Genomic DNA, 24,358 nt, shown 5'->3' on the forward strand with positions numbered 1-24,358 from the left:
CAATGTCTCTCAGAGAACGGGCTTCAATTATAACTCGTTTGAAGTTATGGTGCTTCATATAGCATTATCCAGAGAAACAAGTACTAATGATAAATCCCCTGTGACGTTTGTGTTAGCTACTGTATACAGGCCACCAGGGCACCATACAGACTTTATTAAAGAATTTGCTGATTTTCTATCCGAATTAGTGCTGGCCGCAGATAAAGTCTTAATAGTGGGTGATTTTAACATCCATGTTGATAATGAAAAAGATGCATTAGGAACAGCATTTATAGATATTTTGAACTCGATTGGGGTTAGACAACACGTGTCAGGTCCTACTCATTGCCGAAATCATACTCTAGATTTAATACTGTCACATGGAATTGATGTTAATGGCGTTGAAATTCTGCAGCAAAGCGATGATATCTCAGATCATTATCTAGTCTCTTGTATAATCCAGATAGCTAAAACTGTTAATTCAATTCCTTGCTACAAATACGGTAGAACCATCACTTCTACTACAAAAGACTGCTTTGTAAGTAATCTTCCTGACTTATCTGAATTCCTCAGCATATCCAATAGCTCAGAAAAACTTGATGATGTAATAGAAACTATGGACTCTCTCTTTTCTAGCACTTTAGATACAGTTGCTCCAGTGCGCCTAAAAAAGATTAAGAAAAACAGTGTAACACCGTGGTATAACGATCATACCCGCGCCCTAAAGAGAAAAGCACGAAAAATGGAACGCAGCTGGAGGAAAACAAAACTAGAGGTTTTTCGTACTGCTTGGCGTGAATGTAATTTATCTTATAGGAAAGCATTAAAAACTGCCAGATCGGATTACTTTTCATCTCTCTTAGAAGAAAACAAACATAACCCTAGGTATTTGTTCAATACTGTGGTTAAATTAACTAAAAATATTGCAGCAACAGGTTTAGACATTTCCCAAAAGCACAGCAGTAATGACTTTATGACGTACTTTACCTCCAAGATAGACACTATTAGAGATAAAATTGTAACCATACAGCCGCCCGCTACAGTATCGCATCAGATAGTGCGTTGTAGATCTCCTGAGGAACAATTCCATTCATTCTCTATTATAGGAGAGGAGGAATTGTATAAACTTGTTAAATCATCTAAACCCACAACATGTATGTTAGACCCTATTCCATCTAAGCTACTAAAGGAGGTACTTCCAGAAGTCATAGATCCTCTTCTGAATATTATTAATTCGTCACTATCATTAGGATATGTCCCCAAAACCTTCAAAATAGCTGTTATTAAGCCACTCATTAAAAAACCACAACTTGACCCCTATGAATTAATTAACTACAGACCAATTTCGAATCTCCCTTTTCTGTCAAAGATACTAGAAAAGGTAGTATCCTCACAATTATGCTCCTTCTTAGAGAAAAATGGTATCTGCGAGGATTTCCAGTCAGGTTTTAGACCATATCATAGTACTGAGACTGCTCTAATTAGAGTAACAAATGACCTGCTATTGTCAAGCGATCGTGGTTGCATCTCTCTATTAGTGCTACTGGATCTTAGTGCCGCATTTGATACTATTGACCACAACATTCTTTTAAATAGACTTGAAAATTATGTAGGCATTAGTGGTAGTGCACTGGCATGGTTCAAATCGTACTTGTCTGACCGTCATCAGTTTGTGGCAATAAATGAAGAGGTATCATTTAGATCGCAAGTGCAGTATGGAGTACCTCAAGGCTCAGTGCTAGGGCCATTACTTTTTACGCTTTACATGTTACCCTTGGGAGATATCATCAGGAAACATGGTGTTAGCTTTCATTGTTACGCTGATGATACTCAGCTCTATATTTCTTCGCAGCCCGGCAAAACATATCCATTCGAAAAACTAACAGAATGCATAGCTGATATTAAAAACTGGATGGCGAATAACTTCTTACTGTTAAATTCTGAAAAAACAGAGGTATTAATTATTGGACCTAAAACCTCCACAAGTAATGACCTAAAACACAGTCTAATACTAGATGGCTGCTCTGTAAATTCGTCATCATCAGTTAGGAACCTAGGCGTCCTATTCGATAGCAATCTCTCCTTTGAGAGCCACATTTCTAGCATCTGCAAAACCGCATTTTTCCATCTTAAAAATATATCGAAATTACGACCTATGCTATCAATGTCAAATGCTGAAACATTAATTCATGCGTTCATGACCTCAAGGATAGATTATTGTAATGCTTTATTGGGTGGTTGTTCTGCACGCTTAATAAACAAACTCTAGCTGGTCCAAAATGCAGCAGCTAGAGTTCTTACTAGAACCAGAAAGTATGACCATATTAGCCCGGTTCTGTCAGCACTGCATTGGCTCCCTATTAAACATCGTATAGATTTTAAAATCTTACTAATTACTTATAAAGCCCTCAATGGTTTAGCTCCTCAGTACTTGAACGAGCTCCTATCGTATTATAGTCCTTCACGTCCGCTGCGTTCTCAAAATTCTGGCAATTTGATAATACCTAGAATATCAAAATCAACTGCCGGCGGCAGATCATTTTCTTATCTAGCGCCTAAACTCTGGAACAATCTACCTAACACTGTTCGGGAGGCAGACACACTCTGTCAGTTTAAATCTAGATTAAAGACACATCTCTTTAACCTGGCTTACACATAAAATCATTAACACATTTCTATAATTCAAATCCGTTAAAGGATTGTTAGGCTGCATTAATTAGGTCAACCGGAACCGAAAACACCTCCCATAACACCTGATGCACTCGTTGCATCGTAAAAAGAATGGCATCTACGCTAATATTAGTCTGTTTCATTCTTATTCCGAGGTCACCGTAGCCACCAGATCCAGCCTGTATCTGGATCAGATGGTCACTCCAGTCCCCCGGATCCAGTCCGTACCCAGCTTAGATCGTGGATCACCACCTAGAGATGACTTCAATAGCCGTGGATGTCAACCAGATGAGCTCCAAGGCGGATCATCAATAAAGACCTCGTCAACCTTGACGGCCATTGGCACTACACCACAGGATCCTGATGAGTTCTCTACAATCAGACATTGGTACAAACTGTTGTTTGGTCTGGCCAGAGGAGAACTGGTCCCCCGACTGAGCCTGGTTTCTCCCAAGGTTTTTTTCTCCATTTCTGTCACCTGTGGAGTTTTGGTTCCTTGCCGCTGTCGCCTCTGGCTTGCTTAGTTGGGGACATTTTCCAGCGATATCGTATACTATTTGAACTGAACTGACGATGATATCACTGAATTCATTGATGAACTGCCTTTAACTGAAAATTCATTGTTACAATAATGCGTTACTTACACACTATTGTGCTGTTTAAATACTGTGCAGTTGCTTTGACACAATCTGTATTGTAAAAGGCGCTATATAAATAAAGGTGACTTGACTTGACTTGACTTCTGCACTGAAACGCTGTTTTCTGACATTTCAGGCTCTAACTTCAAAAATCATGCAAAACACTTCTAACACCTTCAGATATGTTTCTCTGTGTTGCAAACTAGTTTTTATTCATGCACAGACTGCAAATTTAAAGTGGGACCGAGATTCAGCTTGCATTGCCTGAACCAACTTTGTTCTGCGCTGAAACGCTGTTTTCTGACATTTCAGGCTCTTACTTCAAAAATCATGGAAAACACTTCTAACACCTTCAGATATGTTTCTCTGTGTTGCAAAATAGGTTTTATTCATGAACAGACTGCAATTTTAAAGTGGGACCGAGATTCAGCTTGCATTGCTGGAACCAAATTCGTTCTGCGCTGAAACGCTGTTTTCTGACATTTCAGGGTCTAACTTCAAAAATCATGCAGAACACTTCTAACACCTTCAGATATATTTCTCTGTGTTGCAAAATAGGTTTTATTCATGCACAGACTGCAAATTTAAAGTGGGACCGAGATTCAGCTTGCATTGCCTGAACCAAGTTTGTTCTGCACTGAAATGCTGTTTTCTGACATTTCAGGGTCTAACTTCAAAAATCATGCAAAACACTTCTAACACCTTCAGATATGTTTCTCTGTGTTGCAAAATAGGTTTTATTCATGCACAGACTGCAAATTTAAAGTGGGACCGAGATTCAGCTTGCATTGCCTGAACCAACTTTGTTCTGCGCTGAAACGTTGTTTTCTGACATTTCAGGCTCTAACTTCAAAAATCATGCAAAACACTTCTAACACCTTCAGATATGTTTCTCTGTGTTGCAAAATAGGTTTTATTCATGCACAGACTGCAAATTTAAAGTGGGACCGAGATTCAGCTTGCATTGCCTGAACCAACTTTGTTCTGCGCTGAAACGTTGTTTTCTGACATTTCAGGGTCTAACTTCAAAAATCATGCAAAACACTTCTAACACCTTCAGATATGTTTCTCTGTGTTGCAAAATAGGTTTTATTCATGCACAGACTGCAATTTTAATTTTGGGCCGAGTTTCAGCTTGCATTGCCTGAACCAAGTTTGTTATGTGCTGAAAAGCCGTTTTCTGACATTTCAGGCTCTAACTTCAAAAATCATGCAAAACACTTCTAACACCTTCAGATATGTTTCTCTGTGTTGCAAAATAGGTTTTATTCATGCACAGACTGCAATTTTTATTTTGGACCGAGTTTCAGCTTGCATTGCCAGAACCAAGTTTGTTATGTGCTGAAACGCTGTTTTCTGACATTTCAGGCTCTAACTTCAAAAATCATGCAAAACACTTCTAACACCTTCAGATATGTTTCTCTGTGTTGCAAAATAGGTTTTATTCATGCACACACTGCAATTTTAATTTTGGACCGAGTTTCAGCTTGCATTGCCTGAACCAAGTTTGTTATGTGCTGAAAAGCCGTTTTCTGACATTTCAGGCTCTAACTTCAAAAATCATGCAAAACACTTCTAACACCTTCAGATATGTTTCTCTGTGTTGCAAAATAGGTTTTATTCATGCACAGACTGCAATTTTTATTTTGGACTGAGTTTCAGCTTGCATTGCCAGAACCAAGTTTGTTATGTGCTGAAACGCTGTTTTCTGACATTTCAGGCTCTAACTTCAAAAATCATGCAAAACACTTCTAACACCTTCAGATATGTTTCTCTGTGTTGCAAAATAGGTTTTATTCATGCACACACTGCAATTTTAATTTTGGACCGAGTTTCAGCTTGCATTGCCTGAACCAAGTTTGTTATGTGCTGAAACGCCGTTTTCTGACATTTCAGGCTCCAACTTCAAAAATCATGCAAAACACTTCTAACACCTTCAGATATGTTTCTCTGTGTTGCAAAATAGGTTTTATTCATGCACAGACTGCAATTTTAATTTCTGACCGAGTTTCAGCTTGCATTGCCAGAACCAAGTTTGTTATGTGCTGAAACGCTGTTTTCTGACATTTCAGGCTCTAACTTCAAAAATCATGCAAAACACTTCTAACACCTTCAGATATGTTTCTCTGTGTTGCAAAATAGGTTTTATTCATGCACACACTGCAATTTTAATTTTGGACCGAGTTTCAGCTTGCATTGCCTGAACCAAGTTTGTTATGTGCTGAAACGCCGTTTTCTGACATTTCAGGCTCCAACTTCAAAAATCATGCAAAACACTTCTAACACCTTCAGATATGTTTCTCTGTGTTGCAAAATAGGTTTTATTCATGCACAGACTGCAATTTTAATTTCTGACCGAGTTTCAGCTTGCATTGCCAGAACCAAGTTTGTTATGTGCTGAAACGCTGTTTTCTGACATTTCAGGCTCTAACTTCAAAAATCATGCAAAACACTTCTAACAGCTTCAGATATGTTTCTCTGTGTTGCAAAATAGGTTTTATTCATGCACAGACTGCAATTTTGATTTTGGAAAGAGTTTCAGCTTGCATTGCCAGAACCAAGTTTGTTAAGTGCTGAAATGCTGTTTTCTGACATTTCAGGCTCTAACTTCAAAAATCATGCAAAACACTTCTAACACCTTCAGATATGTTTCTCTGTGTTGCAAAATAGGTTTTATTCATGCACAGACTGCAATTTTAATTTCTGACCGAGTTTCAGCTTGCGTTGCCAGAACCAAGTTTGTTATGTGCTGAAACGCTGTTTTCTGACATTTCAGGCTCTAACTTCAAAAATCATGCAAAACACTTCTAACACCTTCAGATATGTTTCTCTGTGTTGCAAAATAGGTTTTATTCATGCACACACTGCAATTTTAATTTTGGACCGAGTTTCAGCTTGCATTGCCTGAACCAAGTTTGTTATGTGCTGAAACGCCGTTTTCTGACATTTCAGGCTCCAACTTCAAAAATCATGCAAAACACTTCTAACACCTTCAGATATGTTTCTCTGTGTTGCAAAATAGGTTTTATTCATGCACAGACTGCAATTTCAATTTCTGACCGAGTTTCAGCTTGCATTGCCAGAACCAAGTTTGTTATGTGCTGAAACGCTGTTTTCTGACATTTCAGGCTCTAACTTCAAAAATCATGCAAAACACTTCTAACACCTTCAGATATGTTTCTCTGTGTTGCAAAATAGGTTTTATTCATGCACAGACTGCAATTTTAATTTTGGACCGAGTTTCAGCTTGCATTGCCTGAACCAAGTTTGTTCTGCGCTGAAAGGCTGTTTTCTGACATTTCAGACTCTAACTTAAAAAATCATGCAAAACACTTCTAACACCTTCAGATATGTTTCTGTGTGTTGAAAAATACGTTTCATTCATGCACAGACTGCAATTTTAATTTTGGACCGAGTTTCAGCTTGCATTGCCTGAACCAAGTTTGTTATGTGCTGAAAAGCCGTTTTCTGACATTTCAGGCTCTAACTTCAAAAATCATGCAAAACACTTCTAACACCTTCAGATATGTTTCTCTGTGTTGCAAAATAGGTTTTTTTTCATGCACAGACTGCAATTTTTATTTTGGACCGAGTTTCAGCTTGCATTGCCAGAACCAAGTTTGTTATGTGCTGAAACGCTGTTTTCTGACATTTCAGGCTCTAACTTCAAAAATCATGCAAAACACTTCTAACACCTTCAGATATGTTTCTCTGTGTTTCAAAATAGGTTTTATTCATGCACACACTGCAATTTTAATTTTGGACCGAGTTTCAGCTTGGATTGCCTGAACCAAGTTTGTTATGTGCTGAAACGCCGTTTTCTGACATTTCAGGCTCCAACTTCAAAAATCATGCAAAACACTTCTAACACCTTCAGATATGTTTCTCTGTGTTGCAAAATAGGTTTTATTCATGCACAGACTGCAATTTTAATTTCTGACCGAGTTTCAGCTTGCATTGCCAGAACCAAGTTTGTTATGTGCTGAAACGCTGTTTTCTGACATTTCAGGCTCTAACTTCAAAAATCATGCAAAACACTTCTAACACCTTCAGATATGTTTCTCTGTGTTGCAAAATAGGTTTTATTCATGCACACACTGCAATTTTAATTTTGGACCGAGTTTCAGCTTGCATTGCCTGAACCAAGTTTGTTATGTGCTGAAACGCCGTTTTCTGACATTTCAGGCTCCAACTTCAAAAATCATGCAAAACACTTCTAACACCTTCAGATATGTTTCTCTGTGTTGCAAAATAGGTTTTATTCATGCACAGACTGCAATTTTAATTTTGGGCCGAGTTTCAGCTTGCATTGCCTGAACCAAGTTTGTTATGTGCTGAAACGCCGTTTTCTGACATTTCAGGCTCTAACTTCAAAAATCATGCAAAACACTTCTAACACCTTCAGATATGTTTCTCTGTGTTGCAAAATAGGTTTTATTCATGCACAGACTGCAATTTTTATTTTGGACCGAGTTTCAGCTTGCATTGCCAGAACCAAGTTTGTTATATGCTGAAACGCTGTTTTCTGACATTTCAGGCTCTAACTTCAAAAATCATGCAAAACACTTCTAACACCTTCAGATATGTTTCTCTGTGTTGCAAAATAGGTTTTATTCATGCACAGACTGCAATTTTAATTTTGGGCCGAGTTTCAGCTTGCATTGTCTGAACCAAGTTTGTTATGTGCTGAAAAGCCGTTTTCTGACATTTCAGGCTCTAACTTCAAAAATCATGCAAAACACTTCTAACACCTTCAGATATGTTTCTCTGTGTTGCAAAATAGGTTTTATTCATGCACAGACTGCAATTTTTATTTTGGACCGAGTTTCAGCTTGCATTGCCAGAACCAAGTTTGTTATGTGCTGAAACGCTGTTTTCTGACATTTCAGGCTCTAACTTCAAAAATCATGCAAAACACTTCTAACACCTTCAGATATGTTTCTCTGTGTTTCAAAATAGGTTTTATTCATGCACACACTGCAATTTTAATTTTGGACCGAGTTTCAGCTTGGATTGCCTGAACCAAGTTTGTTATGTGCTGAAACGCCGTTTTCTGACATTTCAGGCTCCAACTTCAAAAATCATGCAAAACACTTCTAACACCTTCAGATATGTTTCTCTGTGTTGCAAAATAGGTTTTATTCATGCACAGACTGCAATTTTAATTTCTGACCGAGTTTCAGCTTGCATTGCCAGAACCAAGTTTGTTATGTGCTGAAACGCTGTTTTCTGACATTTCAGGCTCTAACTTCAAAAATCATGCAAAACACTTCTAACACCTTCAGATATGTTTCTCTGTGTTGCAAAATAGGTTTTATTCATGCACAGACTGCAATTTTTATTTTGGACCGATTTTCAGCTTGCATTGCCAGAACCAAGTTTGTTATGTGCTGAAACGCTGTTTTCTGACATTTCAGGCTCTAACTTCAAAAATCATGCAAAACACTTTTAACACCTTCAGATATGTTTCTCTGTGTTGCAAAATAGGTTTTATTCATGCACACACTGCAATTTTAATTTTGGACCGAGTTTCAGCTTGCATTGCCTGAACCAAGTTTGTTATGTGCTGAAACGCCGTTTTCTGACATTTCAGGCTCCAACTTCAAAAATCATGCAAAACACTTCTAACACCTTCAGATATGTTTCACTGTGTTGCAAAATAGGTTTTATTCATGCACAGACTGCAATTTTAATTTCTGACCGAGTTTCAGCTTGCATTGCCAGAACCAAGTTTGTTATGTGCTGAAACGCTGTTTTCTGACATTTCAGGCTCTAACTTCAAAAATCATGCAAAACACTTCTAACACCTTCAGATATCTTTCTCTGTGTTGCAAAATAGGCTTTATTCATGCACAGACTGCAATTTTAATTTTGGGCCGAGTTTCAGCTTGCATTGCCTGAACCAAGTTTGTTATGTGCTGAAACGGCGTTTTCTGACATTTCAGGCTCTAACTTCAAAAATCATGCAAAACACTTCTAACACCTTCAGATATGTTTCTCTGTGTTGCAAAATAGGTTTTATTCATGCACAGACTGCAATTTTAATTTTGGGCCGAGTTTCAGCTTGCATTGTCTGAACCAAGTTTGTTATGTGCTGAAAGGCCTTTTTCTGACATTTCAGGCTCTAACTTCAAAAATCATGCAAAACACTTCTAACACCTTCAGATATGTTTCTCTGTGTTGCAAAATAGGTTTTATTCATGCACAGACTGCAATTTTGATTTTGGAAAGAGTTTCAGCTTGCATTGCCAGAACCAAGTTTGTTAAGTGCTGAAACGCTGTTTTCTGACATTTCAGGCTCTAACTTCAAAAATCATGCAAAACACTTCTAACACCTTCAGATATGTTTCTCTGTGTTGCAAAATAGGTTTTATTCATGCACAGACTGCAATTTTAATTTTGGGCCGAGTTTCAGCTTGCATTGCCTGAACCAAGTTTGTTATGTGCTGAAACGGCGTTTTCTGACATTTCAGGCTCTAACTTCAAAAATCATGCAAAACACTTCTAACACCTTCAGATATGTTTCTCTGTGTTGCAAAATAGGTTTTATTCATGCACTGACTGCAATTTTTATTTTGGACCGAGTTTCAGCTTGCATTGCCAGAACCAAGTTTGTTATGTGCTGAAACGCTGTTTTCTGACATTTCAGGCTCTAACTTCAAAAATCATGCAAAACACTTCTAACACCTTCAGATATGTTTCTCTGTGTTGCAAAATAGGTTTTATTCATGCACACACTGCAATTTTAATTTTGGACCGAGTTTCAGCTTGCATTGCCTGAACCAAGTTTGTTATGTGCTGAAACGCCGTTTTCTGACATTTCAGGCTCCAACTTCAAAAATCATGCAAAACACTTCTAACACCTTCAGATATGTTTCTCTGTGTTGCAAAATAGGTTTTATTCATGCACAGACTGCAATTTTAATTTCTGACCGAGTTTCAGCTTGCATTGCCAGAACCAAGTTTGTTATGTGCTGAAACGCTGTTTTCTGACATTTCAGGCTCTAACTTCAAAAATCATGCAAAACACTTCTAACAGCTTCAGATATGTTTCTCTGTGTTGCAAAATAGGTTTTATTCATGCACAGACTGCAATTTTGATTTTGGAAAGAGTTTCAGCTTGCATTGCCAGAACCAAGTTTGTTAAGTGCTGAAACGCTGTTCTCTGACATTTCAGGCTCTAACTTCAAAAATCATGCAAAACACTTCTAACACCTTCAGATATGTTTCTCTGTGTTGCAAAATAGGTTTTATTCATGCACAGACTGCAATTTCAATTTCTGACCGAGTTTCAGCTTGCATTGCCAGAACCAAGTTTGTAATGTGCTGAAACGCTGTTTTCTGACATTTCAGGCTCTAACTTCAAAAATCATGCAAAACACTTCTAACACCTTCAGATATGTTTCTCTGTGTTGCAAAATAGGTTTTATTCATGCACAGACTGCAATTTTAATTTTGGACCGAGTTTCAGCTTGCATTGCCTGAACCAAGTTTGTTCTGCGCTGAAAGGCTGTTTTCTGACATTTCAGACTCTAACTTAAAAAATCATGCAAAACACTTCTAACACCTTCAGATATGTTTCTGTGTGTTGAAAAATACGTTTCATTCATGCACAGACTGCAATTTTAATTTTGGACCGAGTTTCAGCTTGCATTGCCTGAACCAAGTTTGTTATGTGCTGAAACGCTGTTTTCTGACATTTCAGGCTCTAACTTCAAAAATCATGCAAAACACTTCTAACACCTTCAGATATGTTTCTCTGTGTTGCAAAATAGGTTTTATTCATGCACACACTGCAATTTTAATTTTGGACCGAGTTTCAGCTTGCATTGCCTGAACCAAGTTTGTTATGTGCTGAAACGCCGTTTTCTGACATTTCAGGCTCCAACTTCAAAAATCATGCAAAACACTTCTAACACCTTCAGATATGTTTCTCTGTGTTGCAAAATAGGTTTTATTCATGCACAGACTGCAATTTTAATTTCTGACCGAGTTTCAGCTTGCATTGCCAGAACCAAGTTTGTTATGTGCTGAAACGCTGTTTTCTGACATTTCAGGCTCTAACTTCAAAAATCATGCAAAACACTTCTAACACCTTCAGATATGTTTCTCTGTGTTGCAAAATAGGTTTTATTCATGCACACACTGCAATTTTAATTTTGGACCGAGTTTCAGCTTGCATTGCCTGAACCAAGTTTGTTATGTGCTGAAACGCCGTTTTCTGACATTTCAGGCTCCAACTTCAAAAATCATGCAAAACACTTCTAACACCTTCAGATATGTTTCTCTGTGTTGCAAAATAGGTTTTATTCATGCACAGACTGCAATTTTAATTTTGGGCCGAGTTTCAGCTTGCATTGCCTGAACCAAGTTTGTTATGTGCTGAAACGCCGTTTTCTGACATTTCAGGCTCTAACTTCAAAAATCATGCAAAACACTTCTAACACCTTCAGATATGTTTCTCTGTGTTGCAAAATAGGTTTTATTCATGCACAGACTGCAATTTTTATTTTGGACCGAGTTTCAGCTTGCATTGCCAGAACCAAGTTTGTTATGTGCTGAAACGCTGTTTTCTGACATTTCAGGCTCTAACTTCAAAAATCATGCAAAACACTTCTAACACCTTCAGATATGTTTCTCTGTGTTGCAAAATAGGTTTTATTCATGCACAGACTGCAATTTTAATTTTGGGCCGAGTTTCAGCTTGCATTGTCTGAACCAAGTTTGTTATGTGCTGAAAGGCCTTTTTCTGACATTTCAGGCTCTAACTTCAAAAATCATGCAAAACACTTCTAACACCTTCAGATATGTTTCTCTGTGTTGCAAAATAGGTTTTATTCATGCACAGACTGCAATTTTAATTTCTGACCGAGTTTCAGCTTGCATTGCCAGAACCAAGTTTGTTATGTGCTGAAACGCTGTTTTCTGACATTTCAGGCTCTAACTTCAAAAATCATGCAAAACACTTCTAACACCTTCAGATATGTTTCTCTGTGTTGCAAAATAGGTTTTATTCATGCACAGACTGCAATTTTTATTTTGGACCGATTTTCAGCTTGCATTGCCAGAACCAAGTTTGTTATGTGCTGAAACGCTGTTTTCTGACATTTCAGGCTCTAACTTCAAAAATCATGCAAAACACTTCTAACACCTTCAGATATGTTTCTCTGTGTTGCAAAATAGGTTTTATTCATGCACACACTGCAATTTTAATTTTGGACCGAGTTTCAGCTTGCATTGCTTGAACCAAGTTTGTTATGTGCTGAAACGCCGTTTTCTGACATTTCAGGCTCCAACTTCAAAAGTCATGCAAAACACTTCTAACACCTTCAGATATGTTTCTCTGTGTTGCAAAATAGGTTTTATTCATGCACAGACTGCAATTTTAATTTCTGACCGAGTTTCAGCTTGCATTGCCAGAACCAAGTTTGTTATGTGCTGAAACGCCGTTTTCTGACATTTCAGGCTCTAACTTCAAAAATCATGCAAAACACTTCTAACACCTTCAGATATCTTTCTCTGTGTTGCAAAATAGGCTTTATTCATGCACAGACTGCAATTTTAATTTTGGGCCGAGTTTCAGCTTGCATTGCCTGAACCAAGTTTGTTATGTGCTGAAATGCCGTTTTCTGACATTTCAGGCTCTAACTTCAAAAATCATGCAAAACACTTCTAACACCTTCAGATATGTTTCTCTGTGTTGCAAAATAGGTTTTATTCATGCACAGACTGCAATTTTTATTTTGGACCGAGTTTCAGCTTGCATTGCCAGAACCAAGTTTGTTAAGTGCTGAAACGCTGTTTTCTGACATTTCAGGCTCTAACTTCAAAAATCATGCAAAACACTTCTAACACCTTCAGATATGTTTCTCTGTGTTGCAAAATAGGTTTTATTCATGCACAGACTGCAATTTTAATTTTGGACCGAGTTTCAGCTTGCATTGCCAGAACCAAGTTTGTTATGTGCTGAAACGCTGTTTTCTGACATTTCAGGCTCTAACTTCAAAAATCATGCAAAACACTTCTAACACCTTCAGATATGTTTCTCTGTGTTGCAAAATAGGTTTTATTCATGCACAGACTGCAATTTTAATTTTGGGCCGAGTTTCAGCTTGCATTGTCTGAACCAAGTTTGTTATGTGCTGAAAGGCCTTTTTCTGACATTTCAGGCTCTAACTTCAAAAATCATGCAAAACACTTCTAACACCTTCAGATATGTTTCTCTGTGTTGCAAAATAGGTTTTATTCATGCACAGACTGCAATTTTAATTTCTGACCGAGTTTCAGCTTGCATTGCCAGAACCAAGTTTGTTATGTGCTGAAACGCTGTTTTCTGACATTTCAGGCTCTAACTTCAAAAATCATGCAAAACACTTCTAACACCTTCAGATATGTTTCTCTGTGTTGCAAAATAGGTTTTATTCATGCACAGACTGCAATTTTTATTTTGGACCGATTTTCAGCTTGCATTGCCAGAACCAAGTTTGTTATGTGCTGAAACGCTGTTTTCTGACATTTCAGGCTCTAACTTCAAAAATCATGCAAAACACTTCTAACACCTTCAGATATGTTTCTCTGTGTTGCAAAATAGGTTTTATTCATGCACACACTGCAATTTTAATTTTGGACCGAGTTTCAGCTTACATTGCCTGAACCAAGTTTGTTATGTGCTGAAACGCCGTTTTCTGACATTTCAGGCTCCAACTTCAAAAATCATGCAAAACACTTCTAACACCTTCAGATATGTTTCTCTGTGTTGCAAAATAGGTTTTATTCATGCACAGACTGCAATTTTAATTTTGGGCCGAGTTTCAGCTTGCATTGTCTGAACCAAGTTTGTTATGTGCTGAAAGGCCTTTTTCTGACATTTCAGGCTCTAACTTCAAAAATCATGCAAAACACTTCTAACACCTTCAGATATGTTTCTCTGTGTTGCAAAATAGGTTTTATTCATGCACAGACTGCAATTTTGATTTTGGAAAGAGTTTCAGCTTGCATTGCCAGAACCAAGTTTGTTAAGTGCTGAAACGCTGTTTTCTGACATTTCAGGCTCTAACTTCAAAAATCATGCAAAACACTTCTAACACCTTCAGATATGTTTCTCTGTGTTGCAAAATAGGTTTTATTCATGCACAGACTGCAATTTTAATTTTGGGCCGAGTTTCAGCTTGCATTGCCTGAACCAAGTTTGTTATGTGCTGAAACGGCGTTTTCTGACATTTCAGGCTCTAACTTCAAAAATCATGCAAAACACTTCTAACACCTTCAGATATGTTTCTCTGTGTTGCAAAATAGGTTTTATTCATGCACACACTGCAATTTTAATTTTGGACCGAGTTTCAGCTTGCATTGCCTGAACCAAGTTTGTTATGTGCTGAAACGCCGTTTTCTGACATTTCAGGCTCCAACTTCAAAAATCATGCAAAACACTTCTAACAGCTTCAGATATGTTTCTCTGTGTTGCAAAATAGGTTTTATTCATGCACAGACTGCAATTTTGATTTTGGAAAGAGTTTCAGCTTGCATTGCCAGAACCAAGTTTGTTAAGTGCTGAAACGCTGTTTTCTGACATTTCAGGCTCTAACTTCAAAAATCATGCAAAACACTTCTAACACCTTCAGATATGTTTCTCTGTGTTGCAAAATAGGTTTTATTCATGCACAGACTGCAATTTTAATTTCTGACCGAGTTTCAGCTTGCGTTGCCAGAACCAAGTTTGTTATGTGCTGAAACGCTGTTTTCTGACATTTCAGGCTCTAACTTCAAAAATCATGCAAAACACTTCTAACACCTTCAGATATGTTTCTCTGTGTTGCAAAATAGGTTTTATTCATGCACACACTGCAATTTTAATTTTGGACCGAGTTTCAGCTTGCATTGCCTGAACCAAGTTTGTTATGTGCAGAAACGCCGTTTTCTGACATTTCAGGCTCCAACTTCAAAAATCATGCAAAACACTTCTAACACCTTCAGATATGTTTCTCTGTGTTGCAAAATAGGTTTTATTCATGCACAGACTGCAATTTAATTTTTGGACCGAGTTTCAGCTTGCATTGCCTGAACCAAGTTTGTTCTGCGCTGAAAGGCTGTTTTCTGACATTTCAGACTCTAATTTAAAAAATCATGCAAAACACTTCTAACACCTTCAGATATGTTTCTGTGTGTTGAAAAATACGTTTCATTCATGCACAGACTGCAATTTTAATTTTGGACCGAGTTTCAGCTTGCATTGCCTGAATCAAGTTTGTTATGTGCTGAAAAGCCGTTTTCTGACATTTCAGGCTCTAACTTCAAAAATCATGCAAAACACTTCTAACACCTTCAGATATGTTTCTCTGTGTTGCAAAATAGGTTTTATTCATGCACAGACTGCAATTTTTATTTTGGACCGAGTTTCAGCTTGCATTGCCAGAACCAAGTTTGTTATGTGCTGAAACGCTGTTTTCTGACATTTCAGGCTCTAACTTCAAAAATCATGCAAAACACTTCTAACACCTTCAGATATGTTTCTCTGTGTTGCAAAATAGGTTTTATTCATGCACACACTGCAATTTTAATTTTGGACCGAGTTTCAGCTTGCATTGCCTGAACCAAGTTTGTTATGTGCTGAAACGCCGTTTTCTGACATTTCAGGCTCCAACTTCAAAAATCATGCAAAACACTTCTAACACCTTCAGATATCTTTCTCTGTGTTGCAAAATAGGTTTTATTCATGCACAGACTGCAATTTTAATTTCTGACCGAGTTTCAGCTTGCATTGCCAGAACCAAGTTTGTTATGTGCTGAAAGGCTGTTTTCTGACATTTCAGGCTCTAACTTCAAAAATCATGCAAAACACTTCTAACACCTTCAGATATGTTTCTCTGTGTTGCAAAATAGTTTTTATTCATGCACACACTGCAATTTTAATTTTGGACCGAGTTTCAGCTTGCATTGCCTGAACCAAGTTTGTTATGTGCTGAAACGCCGTTTTCTGACATTTCAGGCTCCAACTTCAAAAATCATGCAAAACACTTCTAACACCTTCAGATATGTTTCTCTGTGTTGCAAAATAGGTTTTATTCATGCACAGACTGCAATTTTAATTTTGGGCCGAGTTTCAGCTTGCATTGCCTGAACCAAGTTTGTTATGTGCTGAAACGCCGTTTTCTGACATTTCAGGCTCTAACTTCAAAAATCATGCAAAACACTTCTAACACCTTCAGATATGTTTCTCTGTTTTGCAAAATAGGTTTTATTCATGCACAGACTGCAATTTTTATTTTGGACCGAGTTTCAGCTTGCATTGCCAGAACCAAGTTTGTTATGTGCTGAAACGCTGTTTTCTGACATTTCAGGCTCTAACTTCAAAAATCATGCAAAACACTTCTAACACCTTCAGATATGTTTCTCTGTGTTGCAAAATAGGTTTTATTCATGCACAGACTGCAATTTTAATTTTGGGCCGAGTTTCAGCTTGCATTGTCTGAACCAAATTTGTTATGTGCTGAAAGGCCTTTTTCTGACATTTCAGGCTCTAACTTCAAAAATCATGCAAAACACTTCTAACACCTTCAGATATGTTTCTCTGTGTTGCAAAATAGGTTTTATTCATGCACACACTGCAATTTTAATTTTGGACCGAGTTTCAGCTTGCATTGCCTGAACCAAGTTTGTTATGTGCTGAAATGCCGTTTTCTGACATTTCAGGCTCCAACTTCAAAAATCATGCAAAACACTTCTAACACCTTCAGATATGTTTCTCTGTGTTGCAAAATAGGTTTTATTCATGCACAGACTGCAATTTTAATTTCTGACCGAGTTTCAGCTTGCATTGCCAGAACCAAGTTTGTTATGTGCTGAAACGCTGTTTTCTGACATTTCAGGCTCTAACTTCAAAAATCATGCAAAACACTTCTAACAGCTTCAGATATGTTTCTCTGTGTTGCAAAATAGGTTTTATTCATGCACAGACTGCAATTTTGATTTTGGAAAGAGTTTCAGCTTGCATTGCCAGAACCAAGTTTGTTAAGTGCTGAAACGCTGTTTTCTGACATTTCAGGCTCTAACTTCAAAAATCATGCAAAACACTTCTAACACCTTCAGATATGTTTCTCTGTGTTGCAAAATAGGTTTTATTCATGCACAGACTGCAATTTTAATTTCTGACCGAGTTTCAGCTTGCGTTGCCAGAACCAAGTTTGTTATGTGCTGAAACGCTGTTTTCTGACATTTCAGGCTCTAACTTCAAAAATCATGCAAAACACTTCTAACACCTTCAGATATGTTTCTCTGTGTTGCAAAATAGGTTTTATTCATGCACACACTGCAATTTTAATTTTGGACCGAGTTTCAGCTTGCATTGCCTGAACCAAGTTTGTTATGTGCTGAAACGCCGTTTTCTGACATTTCAGGCTCCAACTTCAAAAATCATGCAAAACACTTCTAACACCTTCAGATATGTTTCTCTGTGTTGCAAAATAGGTTTTATTCATGCACAGACTGCAATTTTAATTTTGGACCGAGTTTCAGCTTGGATTGCCTGAACCAAGTTTGTTATGTGCTGAAACGCCGTTTTCTGACATTTCAGGCTCCAACTTCAAAAATCATGCAAAACACTTCTAACACCTTCAGATATGTTTCTCTGTGTTGCAAAATAGGTTTTATTCATGCACAGACTGCAATTTTAATTTCTGACCGAGTTTCAGCTTGCATTGCCAGAACCAAGTTTGTTATGTGCTGAAACGCTGTTTTCTGACATTTCAGGCTCTAACTTCAAAAATCATGCAAAACACTTCTAACACCTTCAGATATGTTTCTCTGTGTTGCAAAATAGGTTTTATTCATGCACACACTGCAATTTTAATTTTGGACCGAGTTTCAGCTTGCATTGCCTGAACCAAGTTTGTTATGTGCTGAAACGCCGTTTTCTGACATTTCAGGCTCCAACTTCAAAAATCATGCAAAACACTTCTAACACCTTCAGATATCTTTCTCTGTGTTGCAAAATAGGTTTTATTCATGCACAGACTGCAATTTTAATTTTGGGCCGAGTTTCAGCTTGCATTGCCTGAACCAAGTTTGTTATGTGCTGAAACGCCGTTTTCTGACATTTCAGGCTCTAACTTCAAAAATCATGCAAAACACTTCTAACACCTTCAGATATGTTTCTCTGTGTTGCAAAATAGGTTTTATTCATGCACACACTGCAATTTTAATTTTGGACCGAGTTTCAGCTTGCATTGCCTGAACCAAGTTTGTTATGTGCTGAAATGCCGTTTTCTGACATTTCAGGCTCCAACTTCAAAAATCATGCAAAACACTTCTAACACCTTCAGATATGTTTCTCTGTGTTGCAAAATAGGTTTTATTCATGCACAGACTGCAATTTTAATTTCTGACCGAGTTTCAGCTTGCATTGCCAGAACCAAGTTTGTTATGTGCTGAAACGCTGTTTTCTGACATTTCAGGCTCTAACTTCAAAAATCATGCAAAACACTTCTAACAGCTTCAGATATGTTTCTCTGTGTTGCAAAATAGGTTTTATTCATGCACAGACTGCAATTTTGATTTTGGAAAGAGTTTCAGCTTGCATTGCCAGAACCAAGTTTGTTAAGTGCTGAAACGCTGTTTTCTGACATTTCAGGCTCTAACTTCAAAAATCATGCAAAACACTTCTAACACCTTCAGATATGTTTCTCTGTGTTGCAAAATAGGTTTTATTCATGCACAGACTGCAATTTTAATTTCTGACCGAGTTTCAGCTTGCGTTGCCAGAACCAAGTTTGTTATGTGCTGAAACGCTGTTTTCTGACATTTCAGGCTCTAACTTCAAAAATCATGCAAAACACTTCTAACACCTTCAGATATGTTTCTCTGTGTTGCAAAATAGGTTTTATTCATGCACACACTGCAATTTTAATTTTGGACCGAGTTTCAGCTTGCATTGCCTGAACCAAGTTTGTTATGTGCTGAAACGCCGTTTTCTGACATTTCAGGCTCTAACTTCAAAAATCATGCAAAACACTTCTAACACCTTCAGATATGTTTCTCTGTGTTGCAAAATAGGTTTTATTCATGCACTGACTGCAATTTTTATTTTGGACCGAGTTTCAGCTTGCATTGCCAGAACCAAGTTTGTTATGTGCTGAAACGCTGTTTTCTGACATTTCAGGCTCTAACTTCAAAAATCATGCAAAACACTTCTAACACCTTCAGATATGTTTCTCTGTGTTGCAAAATAGGTTTTATTCATGCACACACTGCAATTTTAATTTTGGACCGAGTTTCAGCTTGCATTGCCTGAACCAAGTTTGTTATGTGCTGAAACGCCGTTTTCTGACATTTCAGGCTCCAACTTCAAAAATCATGCAAAACACTTCTAACACCTTCAGATATGTTTCTCTGTGTTGCAAAATAGGTTTTATTCATGCACAGACTGCAATTTTAATTTCTGACCGAGTTTCAGCTTGCATTGCCAGAACCAAGTTTGTTATGTGCTGAAACGCTGTTTTCTGACATTTCAGGCTCTAACTTCAAAAATCATGCAAAACACTTCTAACAGCTTCAGATATGTTTCTCTGTGTTGCAAAATAGGTTTTATTCATGCACAGACTGCAATTTTGATTTTGGAAAGAGTTTCAGCTTGCATTGCCAGAACCAAGTTTGTTAAGTGCTGAAACGCTGTTCTCTGACATTTCAGGCTCTAACTTCAAAAATCATGCAAAACACTTCTAACACCTTCAGATATGTTTCTCTGTGTTGCAAAATAGGTTTTATTCATGCACAGACTGCAATTTCAATTTCTGACCGAGTTTCAGCTTGCATTGCCAGAACCAAGTTTGTAATGTGCTGAAACGCTGTTTTCTGACATTTCAGGCTCTAACTTCAAAAATCATGCAAAACACTTCTAACACCTTCAGATATGTTTCTCTGTGTTGCAAAATAGGTTTTATTCATGCACAGACTGCAATTTTAATTTTGGACCGAGTTTCAGCTTGCATTGCCTGAACCAAGTTTGTTCTGCGCTGAAAGGCTGTTTTCTGACATTTCAGACTCTAACTTAAAAAATCATGCAAAACACTTCTAACACCTTCAGATATGTTTCTGTGTGTTGAAAAATACGTTTCATTCATGCACAGACTGCAATTTTAATTTTGGACCGAGTTTCAGCTTGCATTGCCTGAACCAAGTTTGTTATGTGCTGAAAAGCCGTTTTCTGACATTTCAGGCTCTAACTTCAAAAATCATGCAAAACACTTCTAACACCTTCAGATATGTTTCTCTGTGTTGCAAAATAGGTTTTATTCATGCACAGACTGCAATTTTTATTTTGGACCGAGTTTCAGCTTGCATTGCCAGAACCAAGTTTGTTATGTGCTGAAACGCTGTTTTCTGACATTTCAGGCTCTAACTTCAAAAATCATGCAAAACACTTCTAACACCTTCAGATATGTTTCTCTGTGTTGCAAAATAGGTTTTATTCATGCACACACTGCAATTTTAATTTTGGACCGAGTTTCAGCTTGCATTGCCTGAACCAAGTTTGTTATGTGCTGAAACGCCGTTTTCTGACATTTCAGGCTCCAACTTCAAAAATCATGCAAAACACTTCTAACACCTTCAGATATGTTTCTCTGTGTTGCAAAATAGGTTTTATTCATGCACAGACTGCAATTTTAATTTCTGACCGAGTTTCAGCTTGCATTGCCAGAACCAAGTTTGTTATGTGCTGAAACGCTGTTTTCTGACATTTCAGGCTCTAACTTCAAAAATCATGCAAAACACTTCTAACACCTTCAGATATGTTTCTCTGTGTTGCAAAATAGGTTTTATTCATGCACACACTGCAATTTTAATTTTGGACCGAGTTTCAGCTTGCATTGCCTGAACCAAGTTTGTTATGTGCTGAAACGCCGTTTTCTGACATTTCAGGCTCCAACTTCAAAAATCATGCAAAACACTTCTAACACCTTCAGATATGTTTCTCTGTGTTGCAAAATAGGTTTTATTCATGCACAGACTGCAATTTTAATTTTGGGCCGAGTTTCAGCTTGCATTGCCTGAACCAAGTTTGTTATGTGCTGAAACGCCGTTTTCTGACATTTCAGGCTCTAACTTCAAAAATCATGCAAAACACTTCTAACACCTTCAGATATGTTTCTCTGTGTTGCAAAATAGGTTTTATTCATGCACAGACTGCAATTTTTATTTTGGACCGAGTTTCAGCTTGCATTGCCAGAACCAAGTTTGTTATGTGCTGAAACGCTGTTTTCTGACATTTCAGGCTCTAACTTCAAAAATCATGCAAAACACTTCTAACACCTTCAGATATGTTTCTCTGTGTTGCAAAATAGGTTTTATTCATGCACAGACTGCAATTTTAATTTTGGGCCGAGTTTCAGCTTGCATTGTCTGAACCAAGTTTGTTATGTGCTGAAAGGCCTTTTTCTGACATTTCAGGCTCTAACTTCAAAAATCATGCAAAACACTTCTAACACCTTCAGATATGTTTCTCTGTGTTGCAAAATAGGTTTTATTCATGCACAGACTGCAATTTTAATTTCTGACCGAGTTTCAGCTTGCATTGCCAGAACCAAGTTTGTTATGTGCTGAAACGCTGTTTTCTGACATTTCAGGCTCTAACTTCAAAAATCATGCAAAACACTTCTAACACCTTCAGATATGTTTCTCTGTGTTGCAAAATAGGTTTTATTCATGCACAGACTGCAATTTTTATTTTGGACCGATTTTCAGCTTGCATTGCCAGAACCAAGTTTGTTATGTGCTGAAACGCTGTTTTCTGACATTTCAGGCTCTAACTTCAAAAATCATGCAAAACACTTCTAACACCTTCAGATATGTTTCTCTGTGTTGCAAAATAGGTTTTATTCATGCACACACTGCAATTTTAATTTTGGACCGAGTTTCAGCTTGCATTGCTTGAACCAAGTTTGTTATGTGCTGAAACGCCGTTTTCTGACATTTCAGGCTCCAACTTCAAAAGTCATGCAAAACACTTCTAACACCTTCAGATATGTTTCTCTGTGTTGCAAAATAGGTTTTATTCATGCACAGACTGCAATTTTAATTTCTGACCGAGTTTCAGCTTGCATTGCCAGAACCAAGTTTGTTATGTGCTGAAACGCCGTTTTCTGACATTTCAGGCTCTAACTTCAAAAATCATGCAAAACACTTCTAACACCTTCAGATATCTTTCTCTGTGTTGCAAAATAGGCTTTATTCATGCACAGACTGCAATTTTAATTTTGGGCCGAGTTTCAGCTTGCATTGCCTGAACCAAGTTTGTTATGTGCTGAAACGCCGTTTTCTGACATTTCAGGCTCTAACTTCAAAAATCATGCAAAACACTTCTAACACCTTCAGATATGTTTCTCTGTGTTGCAAAATAGGTTTTATTCATGCACAGACTGCAATTTTTATTTTGGACCGAGTTTCAGCTTGCATTGCCAGAACCAAGTTTGTTAAGTGCTGAAACGCTGTTTTCTGACATTTCAGGCTCTAACTTCAAAAATCATGCAAAACACTTCTAACACCTTCAGATATGTTTCTCTGTGTTGCAAAATAGGTTTTATTCATGCACAGACTGCAATTTTAATTTTGGACCGAGTTTCAGCTTGCATTGCCAGAACCAAGTTTGTTATGTGCTGAAACGCTGTTTTCTGACATTTCAGGCTCTAACTTCAAAAATCATGCAAAACACTTCTAACACCTTCAGATATGTTTCTCTGTGTTGCAAAATAGGTTTTATTCATGCACAGACTGCAATTTTAATTTTGGGCCGAGTTTCAGCTTGCATTGTCTGAACCAAGTTTGTTATGTGCTGAAAGGCCTTTTTCTGACATTTCAGGCTCTAACTTCAAAAATCATGCAAAACACTTCTAACACCTTCAGATATGTTTCTCTGTGTTGCAAAATAGGTTTTATTCATGCACAGACTGCAATTTTAATTTCTGACCGAGTTTCAGCTTGCATTGCCAGAACCAAGTTTGTTATGTGCTGAAACGCTGTTTTCTGACATTTCAGGCTCTAACTTCAAAAATCATGCAAAACACTTCTAACACCTTCAGATATGTTTCTCTGTGTTGCAAAATAGGTTTTATTCATGCACAGACTGCAATTTTTATTTTGGACCGATTTTCAGCTTGCATTGCCAGAACCAAGTTTGTTATGTGCTGAAACGCTGTTTTCTGACATTTCAGGCTCTAACTTCAAAAATCATGCAAAACACTTCTAACACCTTCAGATATGTTTCTCTGTGTTGCAAAATAGGTTTTATTCATGCACACACTGCAATTTTAATTTTGGACCGAGTTTCAGCTTGCATTGCCTGAACCAAGTTTGTTATGTGCTGAAACGCCGTTTTCTGACATTTCAGGCTCCAACTTCAAAAATCATGCAAAACACTTCTAACACCTTCAGATATGTTTCTCTGTGTTGCAAAATAGGTTTTATTCATGCACACACTGCAATTTTAATTTTGGACCGAGTTTCAGCTTGCATTGCCTGAACCAAGTTTGTTATGTGCTGAAACGCCGTTTTCTGACATTTCAGGCTCCAACTTCAAAAATCATGCAAAACACTTCTAACACCTTCAGATATGTTTCTCTGTGTTGCAAAATAGGTTTTATTCATGCACAGACTGCAATTTTAATTTTGGACCGAGTTTCAGCTTGCATTGCCTGAACCAAGTTTGTTCTGCGCTGAAAGGCTGTTTTCTGACATTTCAGACTCTAATTTAAAAAATCATGCAAAACACTTCTAACACCTTCAGATATGTTTCTGTGTGTTGAAAAATACGTTTCATTCATGCACAGACTGCAATTTTAATTTTGGACCGAGTTTCAGCTTGCATTGCCTGAATCAAGTTTGTTATGTGCTGAAAAGCCGTTTTCTGACATTTCAGGCTCTAACTTCAAAAATCATGCAAAACACTTCTAACACCTTCAGATATGTTTCTCTGTGTTGCAAAATAGGTTTTATTCATGCACAGACTGCAATTTTTATTTTGGACCGAGTTTCAGCTTGCATTGCCAGAACCAAGTTTGTTATGTGCTGAAACGCTGTTTTCT

Source organism: Garra rufa, unplaced genomic scaffold (genome assembly GCF_049309525.1).
Source record: "Garra rufa unplaced genomic scaffold, GarRuf1.0 hap1_unplaced_001, whole genome shotgun sequence".
Taxonomy (NCBI): Eukaryota; Metazoa; Chordata; class Actinopteri; order Cypriniformes; family Cyprinidae; genus Garra; species Garra rufa.